This window comes from Lathamus discolor, chromosome 3 (assembly GCF_037157495.1).
Source record: "Lathamus discolor isolate bLatDis1 chromosome 3, bLatDis1.hap1, whole genome shotgun sequence".
NCBI classification, from domain to species: Eukaryota; Metazoa; Chordata; class Aves; order Psittaciformes; family Psittacidae; genus Lathamus; species Lathamus discolor.
In genome coordinates this window covers 97,334,119-97,358,581 of record NC_088886.1, presented here as the reverse complement: position 1 = coordinate 97,358,581, position 24,463 = coordinate 97,334,119, and the positions used below count along the sequence as shown (strand labels likewise).

Below are 24,463 nucleotides of genomic sequence, written 5' to 3'. Positions count from 1 at the left end.
ATAAAGATAGCATTACTGATGCCCTTAAACAACATCTATGTTTCTACAGGAAATACACAGGGAAAGGAAATATTCAGATTTTAAAAGCATTCATTTTTTGCGTTTATGTTTCTTTACTGTGACTAATCCTTCTGTTTAAGAAGTAAAGAAATCAAGTGCAGATATGATAGCTCTTACCCTTTTCTGCACTGTGAAGGCATATGGCAAGTTGAGCTAATAGAAAATAAGTGTTTCCAGAAACAAGTACCTAAACAAGTGAACCAATTCCTATCACTCAGAAAGAAGAAAGGCTGAAGGGGAAGAAGGCCTCAGCATGTGGCAATGGTTTTCAGTGATATAGCCAGTTTTAGCTTATGTATAATGCCATCCGAAAAATGAAAGTGTGCACTACAACTGTGAAATTCACATCAGAGAGTACCTGTAAAATAACTAGGTCTTAACTGAGAACATTGTCCATTGCTGTATTGTGCCACTAATCAAACAAGAACCCATCTAAAAACCTAATACCTAAAACAAAGGGCAGACTATCACCATTTAATTCCTTAAACTTTGAAAAAGGTGCTGGCATACCTTAGAAGTTTCAAAGCACCACATCTCTACGAGTCTTATAATTACATATGCTGTATACGAACAAGACTTTTAACCGTAAAGCCAATTTAAGCGCAGGAATCTGAAGAGAGTCTCCTGTATCTACACGTTTCCAAAATCCTCTCACCTAAATTTGAGTGAATTACAGAAGCCCATTCTATTGCAAAAGTATTGTTTAGACTGATATTGCTTTGAAAATAATCTCACAGGGCACATATTTCTACATGTGTCCTGTCACCCATCCACCTATTTGTCCTTTAGATAATCTGTGTGACACAGAGATTGCCCCAGGCTCTGATGGATGGATATCCTTAGATTTGTTAACTGAGCAGCCAGTCAGTCTTGCCTTAAGGCAACATAAACGAAACTGCATCCTGCGTTGTTAACCAGTAACATTTTACTTTATACTTGTATTCCCCATTCTCATCCCACTACTTGTATCCTCCTGCCTACATAATCTATTATTCAGGACAACACTGGTTGCTCCTACTCTTTTCTAATATCATACAGCTTTGACCCCAAAGGAGGATTTTTCAGTGATGTAAAGGAAAAAAAAATAATTTTATTGTTAGAATAAATAGTATATTCCCACTTGAGCACAATAAAAAAATATCACACATCTAAGACAGCAGCATTCTTACAGCAGCCATAATCAGAAAAAAATGATAATCTGGGAATCAAAAAGAAGTCAAGAAAACCAAGAAATACTTGCTTCGCATTTACCATAGCAAGGGAGATGAGCACACAACTTCAGGATCCAGGTACCAAAACTTGTAAAGCCACTAATCTCCCTCAATAGTAAAAAGAATTAAAAAAAAAGAAAAAATAACCAAGCAGAACAAGACCGTGTTACATCATTTTACTAACATCAGTTTCCTGGTACATTTCTGCATTGAAAGTATTTTATTTTTCCTTTATAATAAACCCCAAAATTGCCTCCCTGGGCACTCCTACTATGCGTAACCCGTTTTGTCCTTTTATGAACTCACTACACACTATCCATCGCACTACAAGTACAGTCTGGGACTCAGAAAGAACGCCCTCAAAGCCAGAATTATCCTTAATGCCACTCTCCCACCCCTGAAAAAAAAAATTAGGGGGGGGTGTTGTTTTGTTTTGTTTCTTTAAGAGTATCATGAATCTTACCAGCTAAGGATTCTCTGTTACAAGCTCTTGGACTAAAGTGTATGTCCCATGGGTGTATAGAAATCAGAAAGTAGGCAATGCTCAATAACCACAGATGAGAACAGAGTTTAAGAGGCGTACAAAGGCTGTTATATAACCTATTAATTCAATGGTTTAACAGCATTTTCTGCTCTGCTGGGTACAAATGAAAAGAAAAATTACCTATTCCAAGCCTATAAAACTTGCAATCCCTAAAAAGGGCTGGCAGGATCTATTCTGAGAAATATTGCCCATGTAAATAAGAGGGACAGTTACTTTTCTGCTGAAAATTCCAGCTGGAATTTAAACTGAGGAGAAATTCTGTTCTTTCTGGAACCCAACTCCACTCTACAATGATGACTTTTCAGACACTCTTTGTAAGTTTTGCTCACTAGAAAATAAAACTCACCAACAGAAACTCTGCTTTAGTCACCAAGATTGATTTCAGCCTGGACTCCACTTGAACAAAGGTGACACATTCCAACTCTTTAGAGACAGTCTATCTTCATAGAAGGCAGATAAGAAATAACATCAGTGGCAGTTTTGTTTCAAGCAAAGGGGCAAAGCTTAGAAATAACTGAATATATAGAGAAGAACAAAACTAAGTATTCTGACCTCAAATGCTGCACTTGGTTATTAGCATAAGAAAAACAGATGAAAGTGTGGGCTTCAGATTCTAAGTGAAAAAATACACAGCAGCTAGTATTAGGGACAACTGGACAATAGGAAAGAAGCAAAAAGAGCAGGATATACTAAATATTGCATAGCAGCGGCACAAGGCTAAATAATTTCTGGAAAAATGACTATATTGGTAGTAAATTGCATTTAAGAGCATATAAAAATATTTTATTGTCACTGTACTAACGAGAAGGTCTATGTAAAATAAAGTATTTAAAGAATGTTTGTATTACCAGGCTTGGTCTCTATTATTATAGCACCTGTAGAGAATAATGTATTTAATTGTGTATAAACATTCTTTTGCAGGCATACCTTAAAAAAAAATCTACTGATCGAAATTGTAAAAGATGAAATTAACCAATGTGTAAATATTTCAGCACTGGTTAATTAAACTTCAGGTGATCATGAAACAAAGTACATGTTTAACAGAGTTCACAATAGACGAGTTGATTAAGAAAAAACGCAACTCTGAAAAGGCAAGTGTGAAATGGCTTCAGAGATCTTGTTTATGTGGAACAAAACATAGTTTCAGGTACAGGGGTTATAATGAGCCAATAAGCTCTGCTGAAAAAGTATACATACATCAAAATAAGTCTTCCTGTGAAAACACATCTATGTCATCAGATGGTATATTCTGTACTTTTTCAGAACAAAATTTTTTCATAATCTCCAGTCTAGAGTACTAGAATAAGTGCATTAATCATGGTTACTTCAGTGAAAATAATCTATAGCTCCCCATGTGTGAGAAATAAATTTAAAATCACAATTAGGAAATCCATCCTTGAAAATGGTAATAAACTGAGAAACAGAAAGTTAATCACTGAATAGCTTGACTTCAAAAAAACGTAACTTTAAAAAGGCATGCTAGCAGTAGTGATTTGTAAAATGCATGGCTTTTTAAATAATTACAAACAATTAATTGTTACATTAATGTAATTATCTATGTTGAGGGCACAACTTGCCTATTTATTAACTAATGCATCTAACGATTACTTTTGTAATCAAAAGGGAATTACTATGTCCTTTTAACACAGACAACAGTCTCTATGTCCCAGCAAGACTGAGATCATTGCCAAAGGTCCTATTTTTTTAAATAAGACAACAGCAAAAAAAGCCTTATTTATCAATATGATAACATGCTTGCATATGTAGACATTTTTCCAAGAGGGCAAGGCGATAGCTGTCACTCCTGCATTACGCAAGGGGAGATTCACCATGATTTCAACGTAATTTAAATGACTCATTTAAAGTTTACAGTAGGACAGAAGCAACAGTCTGCCACATTTCACATATATTTTACATGTTATTTGCACCTGCTAATCTAAGGTAATAAACAGTTTCTTGTGCTCCAAACAGGAGTTCACAGACTGCATCATATGAACAGAGAGCTCCACTAGGTGACTGAGCATATTGGGTACAACAGTAACTATTTCTGCAACAGGCTCCACAGCAGCTCTCAAACAAAAATTGTTAGGAGCTCCTGTCCTGGGAACCATTGTCTAAAGTTACCCTAAAGCCTTCTCAGCACTCCCAAGGAATATATAAACACATACACACACTCAGGTTAAACATTTTCAAGATGAATAAAGAAAATGGAAAACCACAGGAAACAAAACCAAAACAAGGAACTCAGGCTTATGTTTTTATACATATGTTACTCTGTTAATGACAACTTCATTCCTGCAATCAGGATATGATAAGAAATACAACAGTACCTGGAAATTCAGAGAAAAGTGCCTTTCAAATGCTTTTTAGATATAACACATGTTAATACTTGGATAATTTAATGGCACAGCTGAATTAACAATGAAAGGTAATTTTAGCTGCTTTTACTTCAGCTTTTACAATCAGCCTGATCAGGTAGCATGTGGGCACACTCGTTAAAGCAACATACTTCTTCATTTCAAGAAGAAATTGCCAGCGCATTCTCTTCTTCCATCAACTAAAGCTCTTCTTTTTTCAGACTCAGTCACTGCAGTGAAATGGCACACAGATGACAGCATTCAATTAAGTTCAGAATTAATGTACATGAAAGTACAGTCTTACTAAGAAGGCCAAGTGAAATCGAACACGAGGATTGCAGGTATTTTCACCACATTTTACTGCAAATGATCACTCATTTTTCCTAACATGGAACAGGTCAGTAGGGCAATAGTCAAAACAGAGTACCCTTTTTAGCTCTAATTCTTATATTCACCAATAACAATGTTGATCTCTATACCCGTGGTGTTGTCAGGTTTTTCCCGAGAGGAGCTTCATTTTTCAACCAGCTCTGTGGGTTATTGCGTAGTACTCCAACTTGCTATTTAGGAATAGTTTCCATAAATTCAGCTATTTCGAATTAATCTCTTTCATTGCATGATGAGGTCTACCAGTAACTTACTGCACACATATACATACCTATGAGCATATTTATGGTATATGCATACTTGCGGTTTTTTGGGTTTTATTTTTTTGTGGACCAGCTAGCCAAGATGGCTTTGAACACCGATCTTATCAAATAACTAATAAATTGGGTTGTAGGATTGGTTGGAAATTACTCTTCCTGTCTCATGAAAACTGGAAGGGGGGACAGTATGCCTGTGATCAACTCAGAACAGTTAAATTTTGAGAAATTGGAACCAAAAAGAAAGAAATTAAAACTGTTCTGGATCTTTTACATTCAATCTGTCTAAACATATGTAGGAATAACTTATGTTTTGAAATAATTCAATATGAACCACCAAATACATGAACACATTTTATGAATACAGTTTTATAAACCTAGACACATTTAACTTGAGATGGGAAAAATATTTCAACTATTAGAAGTTTTTTGAAAAATCTGAATTTCGAAACAATCCTTTTCTTGTTAGAAGTTTTGTGCCTACCTACTCCTCCTGCCCTCTGAGCTCTCCAGCCCCACTTCAAAGAAAACCAAAAACAAACAAAAAAAGGCTTCATTCTTTCATTTTCAGTCAGCAAATGTGTCTAACAATGATCTGGCAACCCTGCAACCACACCAGACTTGATAGTCATTATTCCCCTACACACAGTTAAGTAGAAAATAGAATAACCAGAATTTTAATGAAAATTACACCCAATCCTCCTTGTTTTGAATGCACATATGAAAATTACAGAATTTGTTGATTAGCATGATAACATCCCCAAAACCCATGAAAAACCTCTCCTTTCAGCCCATGGTGTGCTCTGCACAGTCAGTGTACCACTTGTGATTCAAAAGCACAGACCTTTATCAGGTTTCTCAACCTCCCAAGGAGAAGGCTAAAATCTTCTGAGGACCCTCTTAACACAGTGTTTTCAACCTTGTTTTCCTTAGCACCCTCTCTTTTTCTTAAAATACAGGGCTGTTTGACGTCCTGTATCAGCCCTGTCATCTTCCAGAGGACATTTACAGCAGCTTTGAATTTCCAGTGGACCCGGAAACTTCCCTTGTTGGAATCATTGCACCGTCCCCTGCTTTTGTCTCCAGGGATATAAGGAAAATCAGTGGTACCAAAAGGGAGTGCAATATTTAGAAGCCTTACTCAGATTTTTCAGACAGAAGCTTGTTTATCTTTACTAAAATTTCAGAGAGGCAAGGTAATTTGAAGTTCAGTGTGGTGAATCAGGGACTGAGAGTTTGAAATAATTGAAAAGGAGCTCAAATTTTCTTGTTAATTGCGTGCTGCAGGAGAAATCCCATACTGCAGCCTCATATCAAATCAGCAGAGACCCAATATTTACTATCAATCAACATTACAAGCATTTAATAAGTTTTCATAATGGAAAGGTTGATGGAGCTGAGATAGACAATTTCTGTTAACCAACTCCTCTCCACAAATTGCAACTCCATCACCAGAAGCAGTAGTCCCTTGTTCTTTTAAAGTTCAGCTTCCTCTTAGAAAAAACAGCATCTGCCACATGCATGGAAAAAAAACAAACAAACAAAAAGGCGACACCTTCTGACATCATCATTAAGGTACAAGAGATGAATTTGGGACAAAAAGGTTCGGGTTTTTTTTTTTTGGTCTAACTAGGGAGCCCTGCAGAAGAACTGGAGAGGTACAAGGAAACGGATTAAATAAAGCCCTTGACTCAGTCAAGCCAGTGTTATTGACAACAGGTTTTAAATTAACCCAAGTAAAACTACAGAACATAGAACTTATGTTCCTGTAAAAATCACTTGCTTGGCAGAAGAGCTTAACACTGGATTGTGTGCCTGGCAAAGGCAGCAGTAACAGGCCTCATCACTATATACCTGCTTGTTTTCTGGTTAGGGGTATCTTAAATCTGCAAATGCAAAAAGAAAGTGAGCCATACAACTGAATTTACCTCTTGGTAGAAACCCTTTAAACTCAAATGAGGACATGCAGGAAAACAGGAAACCTCCAAAGAAATCTAACGCACATCACAGTCTGGAAATAGCAAGTACCTACTAACTTCAGCATTCAAACCAGTCTTTTAACATCAGGGCAAGTCTGCACTGTTCCACGCTCATATATATGAGCCAGATACAGCCATATCTGGAAATCATTCATAACCATGTGGTATGGATAACCTACACCCATGGTACATATGTACACATCCATGGTACAGATCTCTTCTCCAGAAACTCCCATTTTCTTACATTCTCCGTTTATTCACAGATACACTATATAGAAAAAGGATCAGTGAGTGTAAAGCAAGTGAAGATTGCTGGAAGGCAAGAACGCAGGCTGGACTGGAGAAGAGTAAGGAGAAGGAAGGACATACATAAGCACTTACAGAAAGCCAAAACACAAGCAACAGCTCATGCCCCCAGACAAGATTAACTGTGCATTGGCTAGCCTGTCTGCATTACAAATTAAATGTGAGCCTTAGCTATCCAGATCACAGAAGTTTTTGAATTATTGTCATCATATATTTTCCAAATTTTTTGGCAGGAGACAAGAAACCTTTGGAGGACTCAGACTTTACTCAAGAGGCTGATACTGTCTGTTCTTGGCTAGAGCTTAAGCAATAACATTAGAAAGGACTTTTAGAAACATGTCTGGCATTAAGATGAATAATCAAGTGGTTAAACAGACACATAAGATGTTAGTCAGTATTTAATAATTGTAATTTTACTAATACAGATATTTGACACAAAACTAATGAAGGCTGATAGAGAATATATTAGCTAAAATTTCATAACCTAACTTGCATGTAGGTTTCTAGGGACATCACCATCCCTGGAGTAATGTCAATGAAGAGAGAGAGCTACACATTTATGAATGTGGGTCAGTCTTAATCAGGTATTTACTTTTCTTCTTTTATTACAGAAGGAAACACAAGTAGTTTGGTCATGTCTGTGACTGGTTTAGAAGAAAATAAACAGAGAGAATGATTTTTCAAAATATAAATGCTTAGGCTATATTGCCTTTTCCATTAAAAGTGTTACTATGGGAGTGAAAAGCAAGACAGATAAGCATTATAGTAGTCCAGGAGTATCTAAGTGAAACAGACTATTAAAGAGAAGGAAAATTATAATTTTAAATCACTAGTCCAGTAAGTCTAAAAGTAGAGCAATCAGTTAATTAGCATCACTTTTTTAACAAAGCATTATTAGTAATGCAGAAAGACAGCTAAAGTCTGTTTTATAAATTTTACTGGTATATTTATCTTCATTGTGTACAAATGCCAAGTATTTGTGTAAAATATCCCAAAACCTTAGAAATCGTTGCTTTTGGTAGCTGCATCAAATACCTAATGAAAGTTAACATGCTGAAAGAAGGGGGCGTGGAGGAAAGGAGGACATGACAGGGGAAAACAAGCAAATCATGCCAGGCATCTTAAAGAATCTGGACACCTGCTTGCAACTCTTCAGCAATCAGTTTTGTTCATATCACAGACATTCTGCGGGGATCCTGGGTATGCTGATGGGGCACATCACCTGACCTTCAGCCCTTCATTTCACTTGTTGGTAAAATCACTCTGATTAAAATACCATTATTTGACACACAGACCGAGTCTAACTTAGGCAACGATCTAAATCTTGCTCTGATGGAGCACCTCCTTTAGAACCAGAAAAATTACCACACAAAGATAGCAAGAACAATACAAAAAGAAACACTAGGTATCATTTGCATTGCTCTTTTCTGTCCTTTGAAGTCAAGATGACCAGGCAGATCTGACATAACCCTTCTGGGTGGGGGTTTCCCCTCTAATAGCCTCCACAGTGCATTTTCTACAGCAGCTTAATGAGTGCAGTAAATGACCTCAGTCTCAGGACAGTTACCACATTTTCTGTAACAGCTGTAGCAGTTAACAGCCAGCAGGCAGCTGCTGGGACAAAGTAAGTCTGTCTGAAGCTGCTTCTAGCTCTCTAGTGGTAGATGTGAAACACTGTAATGCCTCTCTATATATTTCTGGTTATCTTTATTGGGCTAGTTATAGATGTGTGCCAAGGAAAACAGGACTCATCCTCACCCAGGTAAAAGCAATAACCATTTAAAGGAATCCCTGGGCATTAATCTTGACATTAATCAAGGTTTCATACTGCACTGGTACTTTTCCTTTAAGATAAGCAGAGCAACATTCGTGAACATGAACACACTCACACATGAACTGTGACTTTCCAAAAGAGATAATTCATATTGAAAGATGAAGAGGAGTGGCAATAAAGAAAATAAGTATTCAAAAATAGTGGTTCTGTCGAAACATATTTGTTTTAAATACTTGTATGTGTGGGGGGAGGAGTGAGATGGGGGCACGACTTTATCATGATTCTCCCTGGACTGGTTCCAGATCCAGTGTTATTAAGTGCAGCCAGTCACACCACCTCTTAGAAACAAAACAAAAACAAAAGATTCTACAATTTCCTCAGCTTTGCTTTGTTACAAAGCACATCTATTCCAGGTCAGACATAGGCCACTGTGTTCCCAAGTACTGTGTGTCCTCAGCTTTAAAATGTGGTACTTTCTTAGGTTTCTAATCAAAAAAAGGCCTTTGGCAGCCAGGAATCCCTTAAGATTGTTTAGGAAAAAAAAAAAAAAAAAGTGTACTTCTCTAGACTAGGAAAGAAGGTTCCACAATTTATCCATCTTTATCACCATATGGTCAACTTCTCCAATGCATTCTAATTAAGTCTACATCCTAATTAGATCTTTATCTTTAGCAGTGACTATTGTGCAGTGGGTCTGTTCACCGAGACAGCTCTTCCTAGTTTATTTCCAGAGGAAGCTCAAAGTGCTAATGCCAAGAGATATGTATTCCATCATCTAAAGATTTTCACCATTTTTCTATTCAATAGCCTGAAGAGAAGCCAGATGCAAATCAGGGTAAGATGATACTTGGCTTTCTGAGTGCTTAACACATTGCAGGGTGCGATTAGAAGTAATGCAGTAGAAAACAAGTTGTGTCTTAGAGGTTTCTTCTGAAGGCATTGTCCTGTTCACATGAAGATTTGAGTTTTCACAGAAAAGTCTAAAATGAAGTCCAGACCTGCCCTAAGGAAGCATACCATTCCTGCTGGTTCATTGCCTCGAGATTTGAACACATCCATTAGGCTGCTGGTTGGAAAGAGATGGAAATCAGGTGCAAAGAGAAAAAGCAAGGAAGAACAGATACACAGGAGAATTACAACACTTAAGTGTACTTTTCACTTCTGCTTAGCTGTGTCTATAATGCTAGTGTGACTAGAGTTAACAAATCCAAGCACAAAGACTATCTGCATAGCTGCTGAAGAAAGCAAATTCAGACAATATGTGCTAGGAAACATCTTCGGATATTCATAACAGATTTTCTAGGATGAATGCAATGCTCCTGCAACAACCCAGCAGTCTTAACCTAGTTCTGGAGTGCCACCAATACACAACAGAGCAAAGCCACAGTGTAGACATGCTCCTCAGTTTCCCATGGATGGCTTCCGATACTGCAGTAAGCTCACAGTTGTCTCGCCATACACTGTTGTATCAACAGCAGCACAAGGAAACAGTCAGCAAAGGAGATGAAATTACTAGGTGTGGTCAGAGATAAAAGAAGCAGGCTAGTGCTACCTTTACAAGCATCCCGAACTGCAGCCCAGCAGACTTTGTGAGTAACATTAGCTTACCAAGGAAAACACTTCCTGTGACTGTGCCTGGTTTTCTTTCGAGAGAGATATGGAAAATAAGTAAAAATACACGTGTATTTTTTGGCAGAACACTGTATAGAAGTACAGCATTTGTAGCCCTACTAAACTTATTGGCATTATTAATTACTAGTATCATTACTGTTAGATTTTATTAGCAAACATGCTTATTTAAAACTATGTTATAAATTACAGCATGTAGTAAAAGCCCCATAGAGCACACACACGAGTTTATTTCCTGGGTTTTTTCATTTCGCATGAGTCTTACAAACAACCTTGAAATATTCATATTTTTCAGGTGGGAGGGAGGAAGAGGAGTATGAGTTTTGGTTGGGTTTTAGTTGGGTTTTTGTGGTTTGCATTTGTGGGGTTTTGTGTGTGTGCGTGTGTGTGTGCGTGTGTGTGTATGTGTGTGTGTCCCAGTTTGCAATGTTTCTTTTACTTCCCACCCCCTGGATCTTTGCCTAAAGCTCTTAAGTGTTAAAGAATATTTACATGCCTTTAAATGAACTACACATCACACACTGCAATATTTAATATCTCATGATATTGAGAAGATACACTCTGTTCTTTGAAGGTAGCAGTACATCTTATATGTTATTACTAGAAAAGGTCATGAAAAGATCAATATATGCCTTGTGCTTACATATCTTACTATAGGAAATTGTCCTTTAGAAGCAATATAAGAACACTCCCTTTGAAGGAAGCAGAATCATAAGGAATAAAAATAGTAATTAATAGATGGCAGACAGAATGCCTTGAACTTTCAAAGTTTGATCCTGTGTAGCCTAAGAGGAGATGACATCCGTAACAGACTCTTAACACCAAGCACAGATATAAGCAGAGCTGACTAACTAGGAAAAGGGGTTGGAGGAAAAGGAGGCACTGCATGTTTACTTATTGAGAAGTGGATAAGAATATAATCAGTACATTAATCAAAAACGCTTCCTCATGATGCCCCACCCATGCACTTTTTGTAATAATGGTGTAATTCCCTGCTTTTTCTAAGCACTGACTGCATCTGAGAGCCAGAAAATATTGAATTCAATAACTAATTCAGAGCAACCAGGTTACAAGTATAATTTAAAGTTGTGGTGCAAGTTATGAATTGGTACAAACTCCTTTTTTTTTTATATGTGGTTACTACTGCTGTTCTATCACTTCATTTTTTGGTTTGGGGTAGGTGGGCATATCAGACAGTCAACCTTTACCTAATGTATCAAAGACCTTGCAAAGACTTGCTTTAGAGATTACAGTTGAAATCTGCTCCCTCCCATCCTTTAAGCATGAACATTTTGGCTGAAGAACTTTATCACAGCTTCCTTCTTACATGGCTGTGGCTACCAGCAAATCTGCACACTAGATCATTCATGTCCTTTGTAGACACAGAAAAATGAGGTACAAAACACACCTAGTCCAAGATCCAAGGGGGATATTTGAATTGAAAGTTGGAGTTACTGGAATGTAGGAACCTAAACCAACATTATCATCTTCAAAAACCATGTTCACTTACTGCCTAAATTCCTTTGGTATGTTAGTGTTCAACATTTCAAATTCCCCATCTGCCTAAAGCTTGGATTTTTGCACATCCAAATCGGGCAGGTGAGGAAGGGTGAGAAATTCAGAACTTCGCATCTGTATCTTGTTAAACACGTAAAGCAAGGTACTTCAGCATTTTAGCTGGGAGGGTGGTCTAGCAGGCATTCCCACAGTACACTGGACAATTTTAACTTCATAATGAAAGTAAGGTTTAACTATCAACTTCAGACCCAGTGACATGCCTCATTCATTCTTTTTTATATTCTAGTGATGAAAGCACTCCTCCAGGAAAGTAAAAAACACCCTCTTGTTCTGAATACTTTATATTTAGAAGTGATTTTGCAAGACTCAAACCACAAGAACAGATTTCCTCCTACTGCACATTACATTCCCCCATTCCTTTTCCATTTACTCTATTTGAATCCCAAGAGTCCCATTCGAATCCCTAGGAAACAGACGTAACTTCAGCTGGAGAGATGGATAATAACTTCACACAAACCAGCCTCCAGTCAGACAACACACAGCTCCAGTGAGGATGGTGGCTGAGCCATCACCAAACAGAAGGAAGAAGGATAACAGTGGTAACCCACATACTGTGGACCATCTTGAGTCACTCCTGTTTCTTGAATGAAAACTATTAAATAATTTAGTGCTTTATTTAAATAATAATAATAATAATAATAATCATCATCATCATCATCATCATCAGTATCAGCAAAAGAATTCCCAGTTACAAAATCCAAATGGATTGGTCAGCTTCTGGAATGGAAATTGGGGTTTGCGTACACTCGTGCAGCTTATCTGGCTTACTAACTCCCTTCATAGTGTAGCTCAGTAGGCACCCATCTCCATCTGTTGGATACTGTGCGTCTTGCTGAGAAACCAAGTTCTCTAAAGTTACACAGAAAGAAGTACAGATAAGTTTTCCAAGTAGGAAAAGCAAGGCCAAAGTGATGTGCTATTGAATCCCCATCTCTTATTTGGCCTTGGCAACTTGTGTATCTCCACTCATGAAGGCACTGGGGCTGAGACCTGTACACCCACACCCAAGACAGAGACAGCTTTTCAAAATGGATGTTTGAACTCGTATACTGGCTTTTAGGCATTTCCTCAGAGTACTATTGTTCTGCTCCTTCTTCAGTATACTCTTGTACATTTTGTCCCAATTAAGTGTATCCAGTTGGATTGTCCAGGCAAGAGTCACATAACAGTTTGGGAACAAGCTAGCCATACCCAGCTGTGACAGTCCTAACTTCAGCTCCTGATCCAGACTCTTGTCCAAACAGACAACATTAAAACAACTGCCTCCACCTAGAAGGATTTTCAGCATCTGGTTGCAGATCTTTAGTACTGCAGAAGAGCAGTAAAAGAGCCCAAAGTCAGGCTCATAAAAGTGGTAAATGCCCCTGATCTGTACCTTCCAGGAGTAAAGAGGACTTTTATCCTCTAATTGTTCCCAAAGGAAGGTCACTCCCCTTGCACTGTCTACAATAGATTGTTCTGCTTTTATTTTTCAACATTTACTAGCTGACGAATTCACAACATTTAACTAGCTGACGAATAGAGCATTTTTCCACAGGGTATCGTTCATATCCTATTACTACCAAGTGACCAATTGCCAGAATGTGGCCATTTTTACTTACGTTGTAACTGAGAAACTACTATGTTTTTCCATTTGGAGCTCAGCTATATTGCAACATAGACAAACAATGAGATACAAAGCATGTCAGCAAATAAGCAGCAGCCTGCCTTTAGTATTCGCACCTATTATTTCACAACCCATAACAAGTGATTTTTATTATTGAAATAATTTTGGCTCAAGATATTCTGTAACATGACTTGAAAAAAAAAAAAAAATTTTTTTTTTTCCCAGAACTCTTGGAAAGCATTATATAACTTTTTTTTTTGTCCCTTTTCTTGGAACCCATAATCCTGAACCATTTTGCTATAGGCTTGAAGTTTTGTTGTTCAAGTTTAAACCTCGAGACACTTGAACCAAGACTGTTTTTAAGATCAGTTACATCTGACAGTAGTGAGAATGGCAACAGAGTCAATTCTCATTTTCTGTTGTCCCTTTACTCTGGAAAGAGTTCAAATGTCTCAAAATACAGGTTACATCTTAACCTTTTTCTAATAATTAATTACACACGTCAAATCATAAATTAATGCCTATGGCATTACTAAATAGACCTATTGTAACTCCTGCCTTCACCTAACGGCTACCTAAACCGAGCACCCAGCAAAAAGGCTAATGGGAAAATTTAAAGTGAACAACCACTCCTGGCGAAGGATCAGTCCATTCACTTCAGTGATACAGAGGAAGTTAGGGAATTTAAATTGAGCAAAATATTGATTTTTAACTTCCATTATTTCTTAATCTTGGTAGCAACTCAATGCACCTTAAATGCAGATTTTCTTAGGTGCTGAACATGCACAAACAACAGCCTTTTTGTGTTCCTCACAGCAGCATGTCAGGCATTGAAAATTATAAAGAAATCAATAACAACTGCCAAACACAGGCAACCCCCACACATGTGCCTGGGCTGAAAGTTCCATCTGATCCAAGTGTCAGGCTGAGACCTTCAGCTAAGAGACTTTCAGCTACATAGAGATATGCAACTCCCCACCACTTTGAAAAGCAGTCTTCATACTAGATAGTAACAGAGAAGCCCAACAACTATGCCCAAGGCCTGGTTTACTTAGACTAACCTAGGTAGTCTCTGCTTTATTATGTATAGGTATGCGTAGATAAAACTAGGCAATTTACTAGTAAGTCTGATTAAACACATTTTATTAAGGTTCCCTTGTCTTTCCTGGATCACAGACAGTAACCCAGAAAACACAGTCTGGACTTCACACAATTTCAGGCTGCTAGTAGAGAAGATTCAGCAGCTTCAGCAGAGGTGAATGTTCCCTGAATCTGCATTAGGCCTCTCCAGTCACTCAGCAATTTTTCCATTTGCTTCCTTTACGTAACCACTCCTGAAATAACATATGGATTTACTATCGAAATTCAGTTGCTCACACTGACTGTGCCCGAAAGTGGGCACAACCACTGACCTTGAATGATCTCAATGATTCTATCCAATTCTCCAAGAGATTAAAATAAATATTCCATCAAGAATTCAGATACCCAAGCATAGCTCTCTGCCGAGAGTTAAGTTGCACACCAACTTTACTTCGGGTTTACATTGAAGACTTGTGCCTAAAATTAGTTCATATTTATTAATACACTTTATACAGGTGCCTTAATCTACGTGACAGTGACTTCTAGTGTGTAAATGAATTTGTCTTGTTCTCAGAGCAAGTTTGTACTGTTAAACAAGCACATCTGGTCAAGATTTAGCAAAGAGCAGAGGACAAAGCAGAGCAGACTGATTATTTGCCCAGTAGTTGTAGGCAAATTACATACAAGAGAGCACAGCATAACAGTGAGAAATAAAAACACGAATATCAGCTCTTTAGAAATATATAGTTACATTTCTTGCTCATCTAAGCTAAAAAAAAAAATTAAAAAAAATCAATAAATGCTAAGAAAAATGAGCAAATTGTGACATATCTCCATTCCTTGATAAACATGTCTCCAGACATGCTAACTTGTATTATACCCAATTTGAAGTGCGTGGAGATCAAAATATTCTCTGTGAAAATATCATCTGAATAACTGCAGTTAAGGTACACAGAAGACACAGAATATTACTGAGCTAGATCGGGGCTTGCGGGAGGTGAGGTGGTTTTTTGATTTTGTGTTTTCCCAAATAAATTCCAATTCTGTATGTACCTGGGGAGGGGGAAAAAGAAATAATGAAGAAAAAAAGATAAGTTCATGTTGAATGTTCCTGGTATTCCATATGGATTAGTGAGCAAGGCTGAGAAGTAGCCAAAGCGCAGCATGAATGAGGCACTCTGAGGTAAAGTGCAACAAACATTAGCCAGTGTTTCAGCAATATTTTTACTAATGTCCAGGAAAGCATGGCTTTTGAAATATTGCATTGATATTCCTTGTAAACATGGATCTAACCAAAGGTTTACCCATGAACATTCTTCTCTCACGCGCACATGCTATTTACCCTCTTTGCTGTCTGCTCATTCATTTTTTTCCTCCAGAATAGTCTCTTTAATTTCTATTCATGTACATTCTTTCCCAGACACACTCGCTCTCTCCATTTGTTCTGAGACATGAAAAGTAGCCTTCATATTGCCCAGGGATTATTATCTTACAGCTAATAAGTTCTGACTGGTATAACAGATTTCAATGTAAACCGTTCTGGAGAGTAGGAGAGAGTATGAAGATTAATTCAAGGTTAAAAATACTTAAAGTTGGCACACCAAAGAGATACAGAATAACAAAAATCCAGATTTTTCAACTTTTAAGGATTCTTCATCCTCCCATTGTCTTCCATTATACATTTTACAACCAAAACTTGTCAAGTTTAACATGCTCACCCCATCCCCAGCACGAGACAACTTTACTCAAGAATCCAATTTGTCTGCCATTCATCAATGCCCTCCACATGAACCTCATGGCATCACAGAGAAATTTCTATCCCCTGCATTCACAGTGCTGGAGTCTCTTGAGCCAACAAGCTGTCAAATTAGTGCCAACTCATGACAGCTTTATGATATGTAATCTTGTTCACCAGCAAATGGTCTGAGACCCCCTGCTTGCTACTGCTGTCAAACGAAAAACGCTTTTTTGTGTGTCTCTGATAAATTTATATTTTGAAAGCAGATCCCAGCTGGAAAGTAGTGGGTCTGCCTCACAAAAATCTTGCATAAGCACACTTAACTGCTTTATCCATGTGTTAAAGAAGCTTTTAGGTTTTTGCTTGAAAATAATAAGTTAAGGAATAGTAAATTGGCTTAGATTAATTCAAAATGGACACTGTCCTGCTGACTCAAAATACTTATTCACCTAACAACTAATAAATCCTTACTCCTTCAACATTCAATCCCAATTGACTCAGTACTAAAAATATCTTGCCTGATCTTTGTGGGCTGTAAAGCATATGTGTCAAAAGACAAGGGGCAGATAATTATTCAAACATATTCAGAAAGAGGCAAGTTGAATTCACAAGGAAACACTTCTGAAGATTTCAAGACTGTAAACACTGGACAACAGAACAATGTGGAGAAGTCAGTAAAGTAACACATACACACACCCTTACATAAAGAGCTCTTTGAGGCAGGAAATTAGTCTTTCTTTTACATATCTTTATAATAACTTTGTTCTAGTCATTGCAATATAAAACAACAAGAGCATACTAGCTGAATTGTTATATGTATCCTGAAGTAATCCACTTTTGCATGCCTCTTTGTACAAGTGATCTGATAGTAGCTGTCTGCATTTATTTTTTAATTGGTGGCAGATTAACCACAAGTAGCCAAAGGGAAAAATTAGTGTGCGAGAAATGCTTAAAAGCAAGAATGCTATTTTCAATTTCCTTCATTTATAATTCAACAGATACAAAGGGTGCAATTCTGCAAAGTTCCCACACAGATACCCTAGTGAAGTCAGTGGAAACACGAAGATTTACAGGAATAATCCCTGTAAACAGGATAAAAAAATCCCCTAAACAACCCAAGGGGAGGGTGAGGGAAGGGAGGGAGCGGCTGGGAAAAATGGGACATTAGGAAACAGCAGTGGTGACTTTCACTGTAAAAGATTAGTTATACAGTCTTCCCTTCAAAATGGTCAAGTGTAACACAATTGTTCCAGAAAACAGCCTCTATTTTTTTTCTACTGCTTGTTCCTCTGCTCTACAGAACACCAGAAAAAATTTGGGCTTTTGCATAAGATCTATTCATGGGTGCAATACACATACCTAGACTTGAGCCAATAGGCTTTAACTAATAGAGCACTCATACATACCTCCGCCATATGAAGTTGGTCAAGTAATATCCCCAAATAACTCACCTAAGCAGCAACCTGGACAATTAACAGACAAACCTTCCTCACCATCCCTTTAATCTAGCAATATTAGAACTCAGAGACTAAAAGGCCACATGAAACAACATATTAAATGTGCTGGATCCCTGCCTGCATGGCCACTTGATGCTGAATTTGTGGTTGGGTAGATCAGAGATACTGCTCCAGGACTGTGAGGTGATCCAGATCTTAGGAACAAAGAGCTGATGGAAGGGAGAGCATCCTCAGAGTCAACAGCATTGCTACAGATGAGCAAATGGTGCTTCTGGGCATAGATGGCTTAGTATGAAGATAAAAGTCTATTCTCAATCAAAACCCGTAAAACTCACACTCAGTTTTGGGGGGAGGGTTAGCACACATGTACAGCAAATAAGAGAAGAGGGGGTTGTTTTCTTGGAATCAGTTCTCAAAAACCCATTTATGAACTTCTGGGTGAGGCTCATGAAAAGCCTAACTCTGGACCTCCAGCACCAAGGTAACCTGAGCAGCACACCCTGCTACAAGACAGCCAGTGACTATGAAAATCTGTAAGAAACCCATTCCTGCCACTCAGACCTTCACCCTCCATAGCCTAGAGAGGAAAGCCGAGTCCCCTGGAAACTGTCCTCCTCCGAAATGCCCTTCGGAATCCCGAGGAGTCGAGTGCTTTTCCCACCGCAGCTACCCGCCCAAGCGGTTCTAGCCGCGGAGGATGGTGGCCCCTGCTGGCGCCTGCCACACCAGAAAGCCCAGCAGCAGCAGCTAGGCGGATGCTGCCTGAGATTACCCCAAAGCTATTCGATTTCCTGTCAGAAATTACTACCGATTGTCTCATGGACGAAGATTCTGTGCCTTTCAGAGGAAAAAAGATAAAAATCATTGTACATATTCCAGTATTATTGTATATTTTTTTAATAATTGAAGATCAGAAACTTTTAGGGGGAGGGGGGAAGTACTTTCTAACATGGTGGTATTAAAGCCAAATAATTAATGGAGGAAAAGAATCTGCAGCTCGTGCCATTTCAGCATCAGTTTATTTGGAAGTGCTGTGCATCCCCGTACTCTGGCCACCTAGCGCTATGTTACGTAGACTGAAATAGGTTATCGGCAGAAAATTTGACAGCGCAGGTAAGCATGTTTCCATGCAACATCTAGCCACACAAACTAACAGATTCAAATGTACCAAGCCCAAAGTTCTTCCATCATTTTTCTGCCTGGAAATAAAAAATATAAATGGTGATAGATTTTTGCAAAATAACTGGTCCACTGGAGTTCCAAATAACAGAGTAATTTCCAGATACTAGTTGGAATTAAGCATTGGATAAATAGAACCTCAGAAGCTGCTAACAATCCTTTAAATTTAGTCCTTTAGGCTAGCATTTTCTGTATTCAGATAAGAATTTTCAGACTGTGAATGCAGTTATTTATGACTTAAACTTATTTGCATGAACTTTCAGTAAAATCTCAAATTCACTTAGGTTCATATACCCAGGGACTTCAATGTAACTAAGAATTTACCATGTTGCAAGTATCAGAAGCAATACGCCTAAACCCAGGTAATCTATTCAGTAGCTCTGTATAAACAACTGCCTGCCTATGAGCAGCTATGATGTGCTGCTTGGTCTCCCCTGTCACACATCAACAACCTATCTTTCCCACTTACCTGCCATCTAATCAGAAACAGAGAGGTTACTTTTCCACTTGCAAATTAACAAGTTATAACTGCTGCTCACTTCACAGATGAACAGCCAGAAACTTGAGCAAAAAATGCATGCTCTACAAATGCATTTCAGTAATGCAAGGCATAAAGTCAAGCAGTAAGGTGCTTTTTTATTAGTTGTCTTTTTAGCAAAGACATCTTATGCTGTAAGCCAAATAAATCCCTGCCTCTTCTTCCTCTGTGTTAGTGCACAGAAAGGTAGCTTTCCTCCTTAGTGCCAGTTTACAGTCTAAACAAAGCTGAGGAAGAAAGGAAGAGAGGCACAAAAGCTTCTTGACAGAGTAAGAAATGGAAGCCAATCTGTAGTGTTCCTGCTGAGATGTAGCCTTTCTCCCTCACTGCATGTCCGAAACAGATACAAATGCTAGAAGTGCGGCAATGTATTCAATACATAGAGATTATAAATAATACACATACTCAAGTACACTTATAAAATATGCTTAATCATTGTGGTCTATGATCCTTCCATGAAAGCTGCTGCTATAAAGTTGCATAAAGCACCATCTGCATACAGGCTGTAACAACTAACACCTCTGCAGTGAATAGCTGAGCTTGAACCTTTCTGTGCATGATCTGTGCTGATAAACTTATGTTTGTAGCAGAGGGAAAACTACACAGACCTCAGTATAAAATGTACTCAACCTTTAGTGTTATAAACAGCAACATTCACAGCTGTCACTGTCAACTGTCAAGTAAGTCCTAACAAAAAAGAGGAATGGATTGTTATTGCAGATTTTGAAAGAAAGTATTCTAAATCCTTCAAATCCCAGTCTGCTACAGAAAAGCAGTAGTAACCAAAAAGAAATTAATTAAGTTTTAGGGGGAGAGGAAAGTGGAGACAGGGAGAGAGGCAGCACACACAGGAGATTATGGTGCATTTATTCTTTGGTGCCACCTGAGAAAGACTCCTGAGAACAATCAGTAGTTATCACAATTGCCAGACTCAATTAAACTTCAGAGTATATGCCTTTGGTCCTGAGAGTAGGTAGATTGCTTTCATGGAGAAATCAGTTCTGCGGGGAAATCAGATCAATAAAGCCCTCAGATGTGCCACAGTTTCTGCTAATTTTCCATTGCTTACTACTCAGTAGATGAGCATTAGCCAGGCTGCCTTGCCTTGATCAAACTTGTAGTTCAACTCCCCCTAAGAGAGGTGATCGGCTATGACGCACCAGGCATGCTTTCCTCTAGGGGATCAGAAAGAGCCAGCATTCCAGGCATCGCTTCTCCACTTCGAACAGAATTTGTGTTCAGACTTTGGATAAAGCAAGAAATTATAACATTACTTCTAAATAAAGAAAACCATGACTCTTACGCTCTTTTTTCACGAAAAAACATTAACATTAATTCTCACCACCACGCTAATGCTTCACATTTGTTTTCAAAAAGCACTGTTCAGTATTAATAACAGATGCTCCATCCAACTAATTCCTCACATATCCTGTCATTTGTCCTGGCTCTCAAGCTTGCTGTTCTTAATGGATTCTTCTTCCAAACAATACACATCATCCTAGATGCTGTATCATTGCAAGAGACGGATATGCCTATCTTCTCCTCTCCTCACCCACGTTTTCTGACGCACCACTCCCAACCTATATACCATACAATGTTGAAAACCATGCACACACAATATCTTACTTGAGCAACAATAAATTGTATCTGTAGGCGAACAATGAGTTAAAATAAGCGTAGATTTGTTGTTAAGACATTAGAACAGGACACACAAGACCTGCACTTAGGTCCTGACTCAGCCAAGATTCATAATCCTTCAGCTACAGCTTTCTTATCTATAAAATGAGAGTAATTACATTGTCCATATAGTCATTTTTGAGCAATTTCAAAGTTTAGAATATTCTGCATTTCCTGATATTCAGTATTTTACAACTCCAAATTCAGATTGATAGGGGTCTCTAAATATTTCAAGGAAGAATAATAAGAACAATAAAGAATCCCTGTAAGTCACCCTGTTTCTTTTTTTAATTTATATGTATTTATAGAAAAGCTAATAGTTTGCATTTTTTCATTGACGGAAAATAGGATACCAAATCTGGCACAACAAGACAGGAGGAATCAAAGAGTGACTGACAGTTCCTTTCACAAGAAGACTAGAGCCATGGTTGGAGACAGGATCATGTCACTTGCTCCTTTTCACTACCAATACTGTGCTACACTGCTATATAAATTTGTCTCTCTGTGACTAATTATATAGGTATTGTTTGATATATATCTGTATCTAAGTAGATATAGATGGAGGCATACAAAAAACTCACACATAAGCAAAACACAGCAGCAGTATATATCTTGGCAGCCTACATGAAGATGACCTTTCAAAAGAATATTCTTTTACAAAATAAAAATACCATTCCGCTTTATGAGACAAATTTTAAAGGAAAAAATAATGAAGCAGTTACTACAGAAATAATAGAGTTAATGTAGAAATAAAAAAATATATATAAAATGTTCTGATTCATATACCCATATTCTCACACACAGAGTATATATATACATATACATAGAGAAAAATGCATGTTTAGAAGTCCAGAGCAGGACTTCCTAGGACTCCCCATTCACTAGGTACTATCATTACTAAATCTGATCATTGACATCTTAAATTGGTACAAGGGATGCACAAGAAAAGGAAATTTGTCCATCATCAGAAATTATAGCCAGTGCAACAATATAACAAATGTCCTACATGCATATCCCTCCCCTTATTGATTCCTTTGACTAACACTGTTCCAGGAAGGCAGCATACAATCCTTCATGTTACATTGCAATCATCAGTGAACTGACAGTTTTGTATATATTTATACATGCGTGTGCTCATCAGAAATTAGCACCATTCTTGTATAATTCCAGTTCAGCATATGCACAAAGCACGTGCTTTATTTAAATCCTATGCTTGAAGTTAAACAGGGGTTTGTGTCCTTCACCTAGGCAGTTTAAGTAACTATTGGAGGGAAATAAGAGGATCTGATTTGGCCTGGATTTCTGCAGGTTCTGTGCAGAGCCCATCGCATACTGTGAACTCTGCTACCCCCTTAAAAATTGGGTACGAGACATGAAGATATAATTAAAAAAAAAAAAAACAACAAAACAAAAAAACCACACACACAGACTTGCCACTAGCAAGGGCACACAGCAGAAAGGGGGAAAAAGAGAGATAAAAGACATGAGTATCACTGGGAATTTGTATACCATTTTCTATGCATTTCAGTGTCCAAATTAAAGGCACCTGGATAAGACAGGCTTTAAGCTTTTGATCATTACCTTTAGCTGGTCTTTTACATCACTAACCACTGACAATTTACATCATATAATAGGGAATGCCTTAAGGAAGAGAAGCAGCAGCAAGTGCACAAATACGCATTGCTCTAACAATCCAATTTCTAGGTTACCCAGAGTCCCTCAGTTCTGAGAAAGTCTCCCATTCTGCTGCTCTCTGAGGTAGATGAGACAAAGTTTAAGAGACACAGCACACTAATGAAGAGAGACATCTGTGACTGCCAAGTTCCCTGTTCCTGTGAGCATTGGCATTGCTCCTGGAACAGAGGGGAAGAACAGTCTGTTAAAGTACTATTGTCTCCATAGCTCAAACATCTGCAGGAATGAGGGGATTTACTCTTCTTTCCCCTTTCCTTTCTCCCACTTCTTGGCCACTTTCAACTACAAGCACTTATGACATTTTGTATATGCCCTACCGCAATATTGACTTAAACCTGACAGCAGAAAGCCCCAGTTATTACTTTAGTTTTAACTCATAACACTGAGTTTCTGCAGCACCTTCTCAAAGCATTGCACTGATAACTCATAGAAAACAAAACATTTAAATACCTTAAAAACCAAACAAAACCCTCCAAAAAAGAAAACCACACCAAAATAAACAAAACAAAAAAAAAAAAAAAAACACAAACCCCAAACACCACAACAAAACTATTTGACCCCAAGGAGCAAAGAAAGCATCCACGTAAGATTTTTCACTACTGAAATTAAAGCTTTGGAGAAGGCTACAGAATACAAAGCCTAAGCCATGTTTCCAAAGTGGTTTAAGATGAACCAGAGTCAGGCTGAATATGTGAATATATTCAATACCGATTTCCATTTTAAGTTTTGTTCTGTATAATTAAAAACACTAACAGAGTCTTTTCTGGAGTTGCATAGCTAGTATGTTATGCTAGGAAGAGGTCTGAAACCACTATTTTTAAAACATGCAGGGCTTCATCAAGAAACATACAGGGTTCATCTTTTGGACTAATAACGCACACTGAAACAACTCCTTAGTAGCCCCAACCCTACCCCAAGATGACTTTTGCACCACTGCAAGTGTAGAAGTAAATTAATATCAAGAAACTCAATTCTGAAGCAAGATGTATGCATAAATTAGTTTGTTACCAAATGTCATGTCAGCTCACATTCTGAGCATTGTGGTTGTAGTGAAGCATGTCTGCTCTCTCCTGAAGGTAGGTATATTTCTTAGTCATTAGCATTAAAACTAGGCATGTGAAAAGGTTAGTCCTCATATGGGTCTAATTTAAATAGATTGAGAATGGATATGTACCCAAAAAATACACTCAACCACACATTATAGGCTCAATGAAGAAATCACAGTATGAAATTATCACTGACTGCTGCAACAGATTAGACTACAATGGTCTCTGCTGACTTCAAAAATCTATTAAATGGAAAAAATACAACACAAACACCACCACAAAAAATACACCACCTGCACCCCCACCCCAACCCCCCCAACTGCACCCAACTCATTTTCCCATTCTGTAGTTTCATTTAAGAGTTT

General features: G+C 38.0%; 1 long non-coding RNA gene across 1 annotated transcript in view; it reads right to left on the bottom strand.

Moving 5' to 3' along the window:
- The window catches only part of LOC136011141 (uncharacterized), a 152,043-nt gene that overhangs the window by 111,320 nt on the left and 16,260 nt on the right, over window positions 1-24,463 (bottom strand). The gene's annotated exons all lie outside the window — the stretch shown is intronic.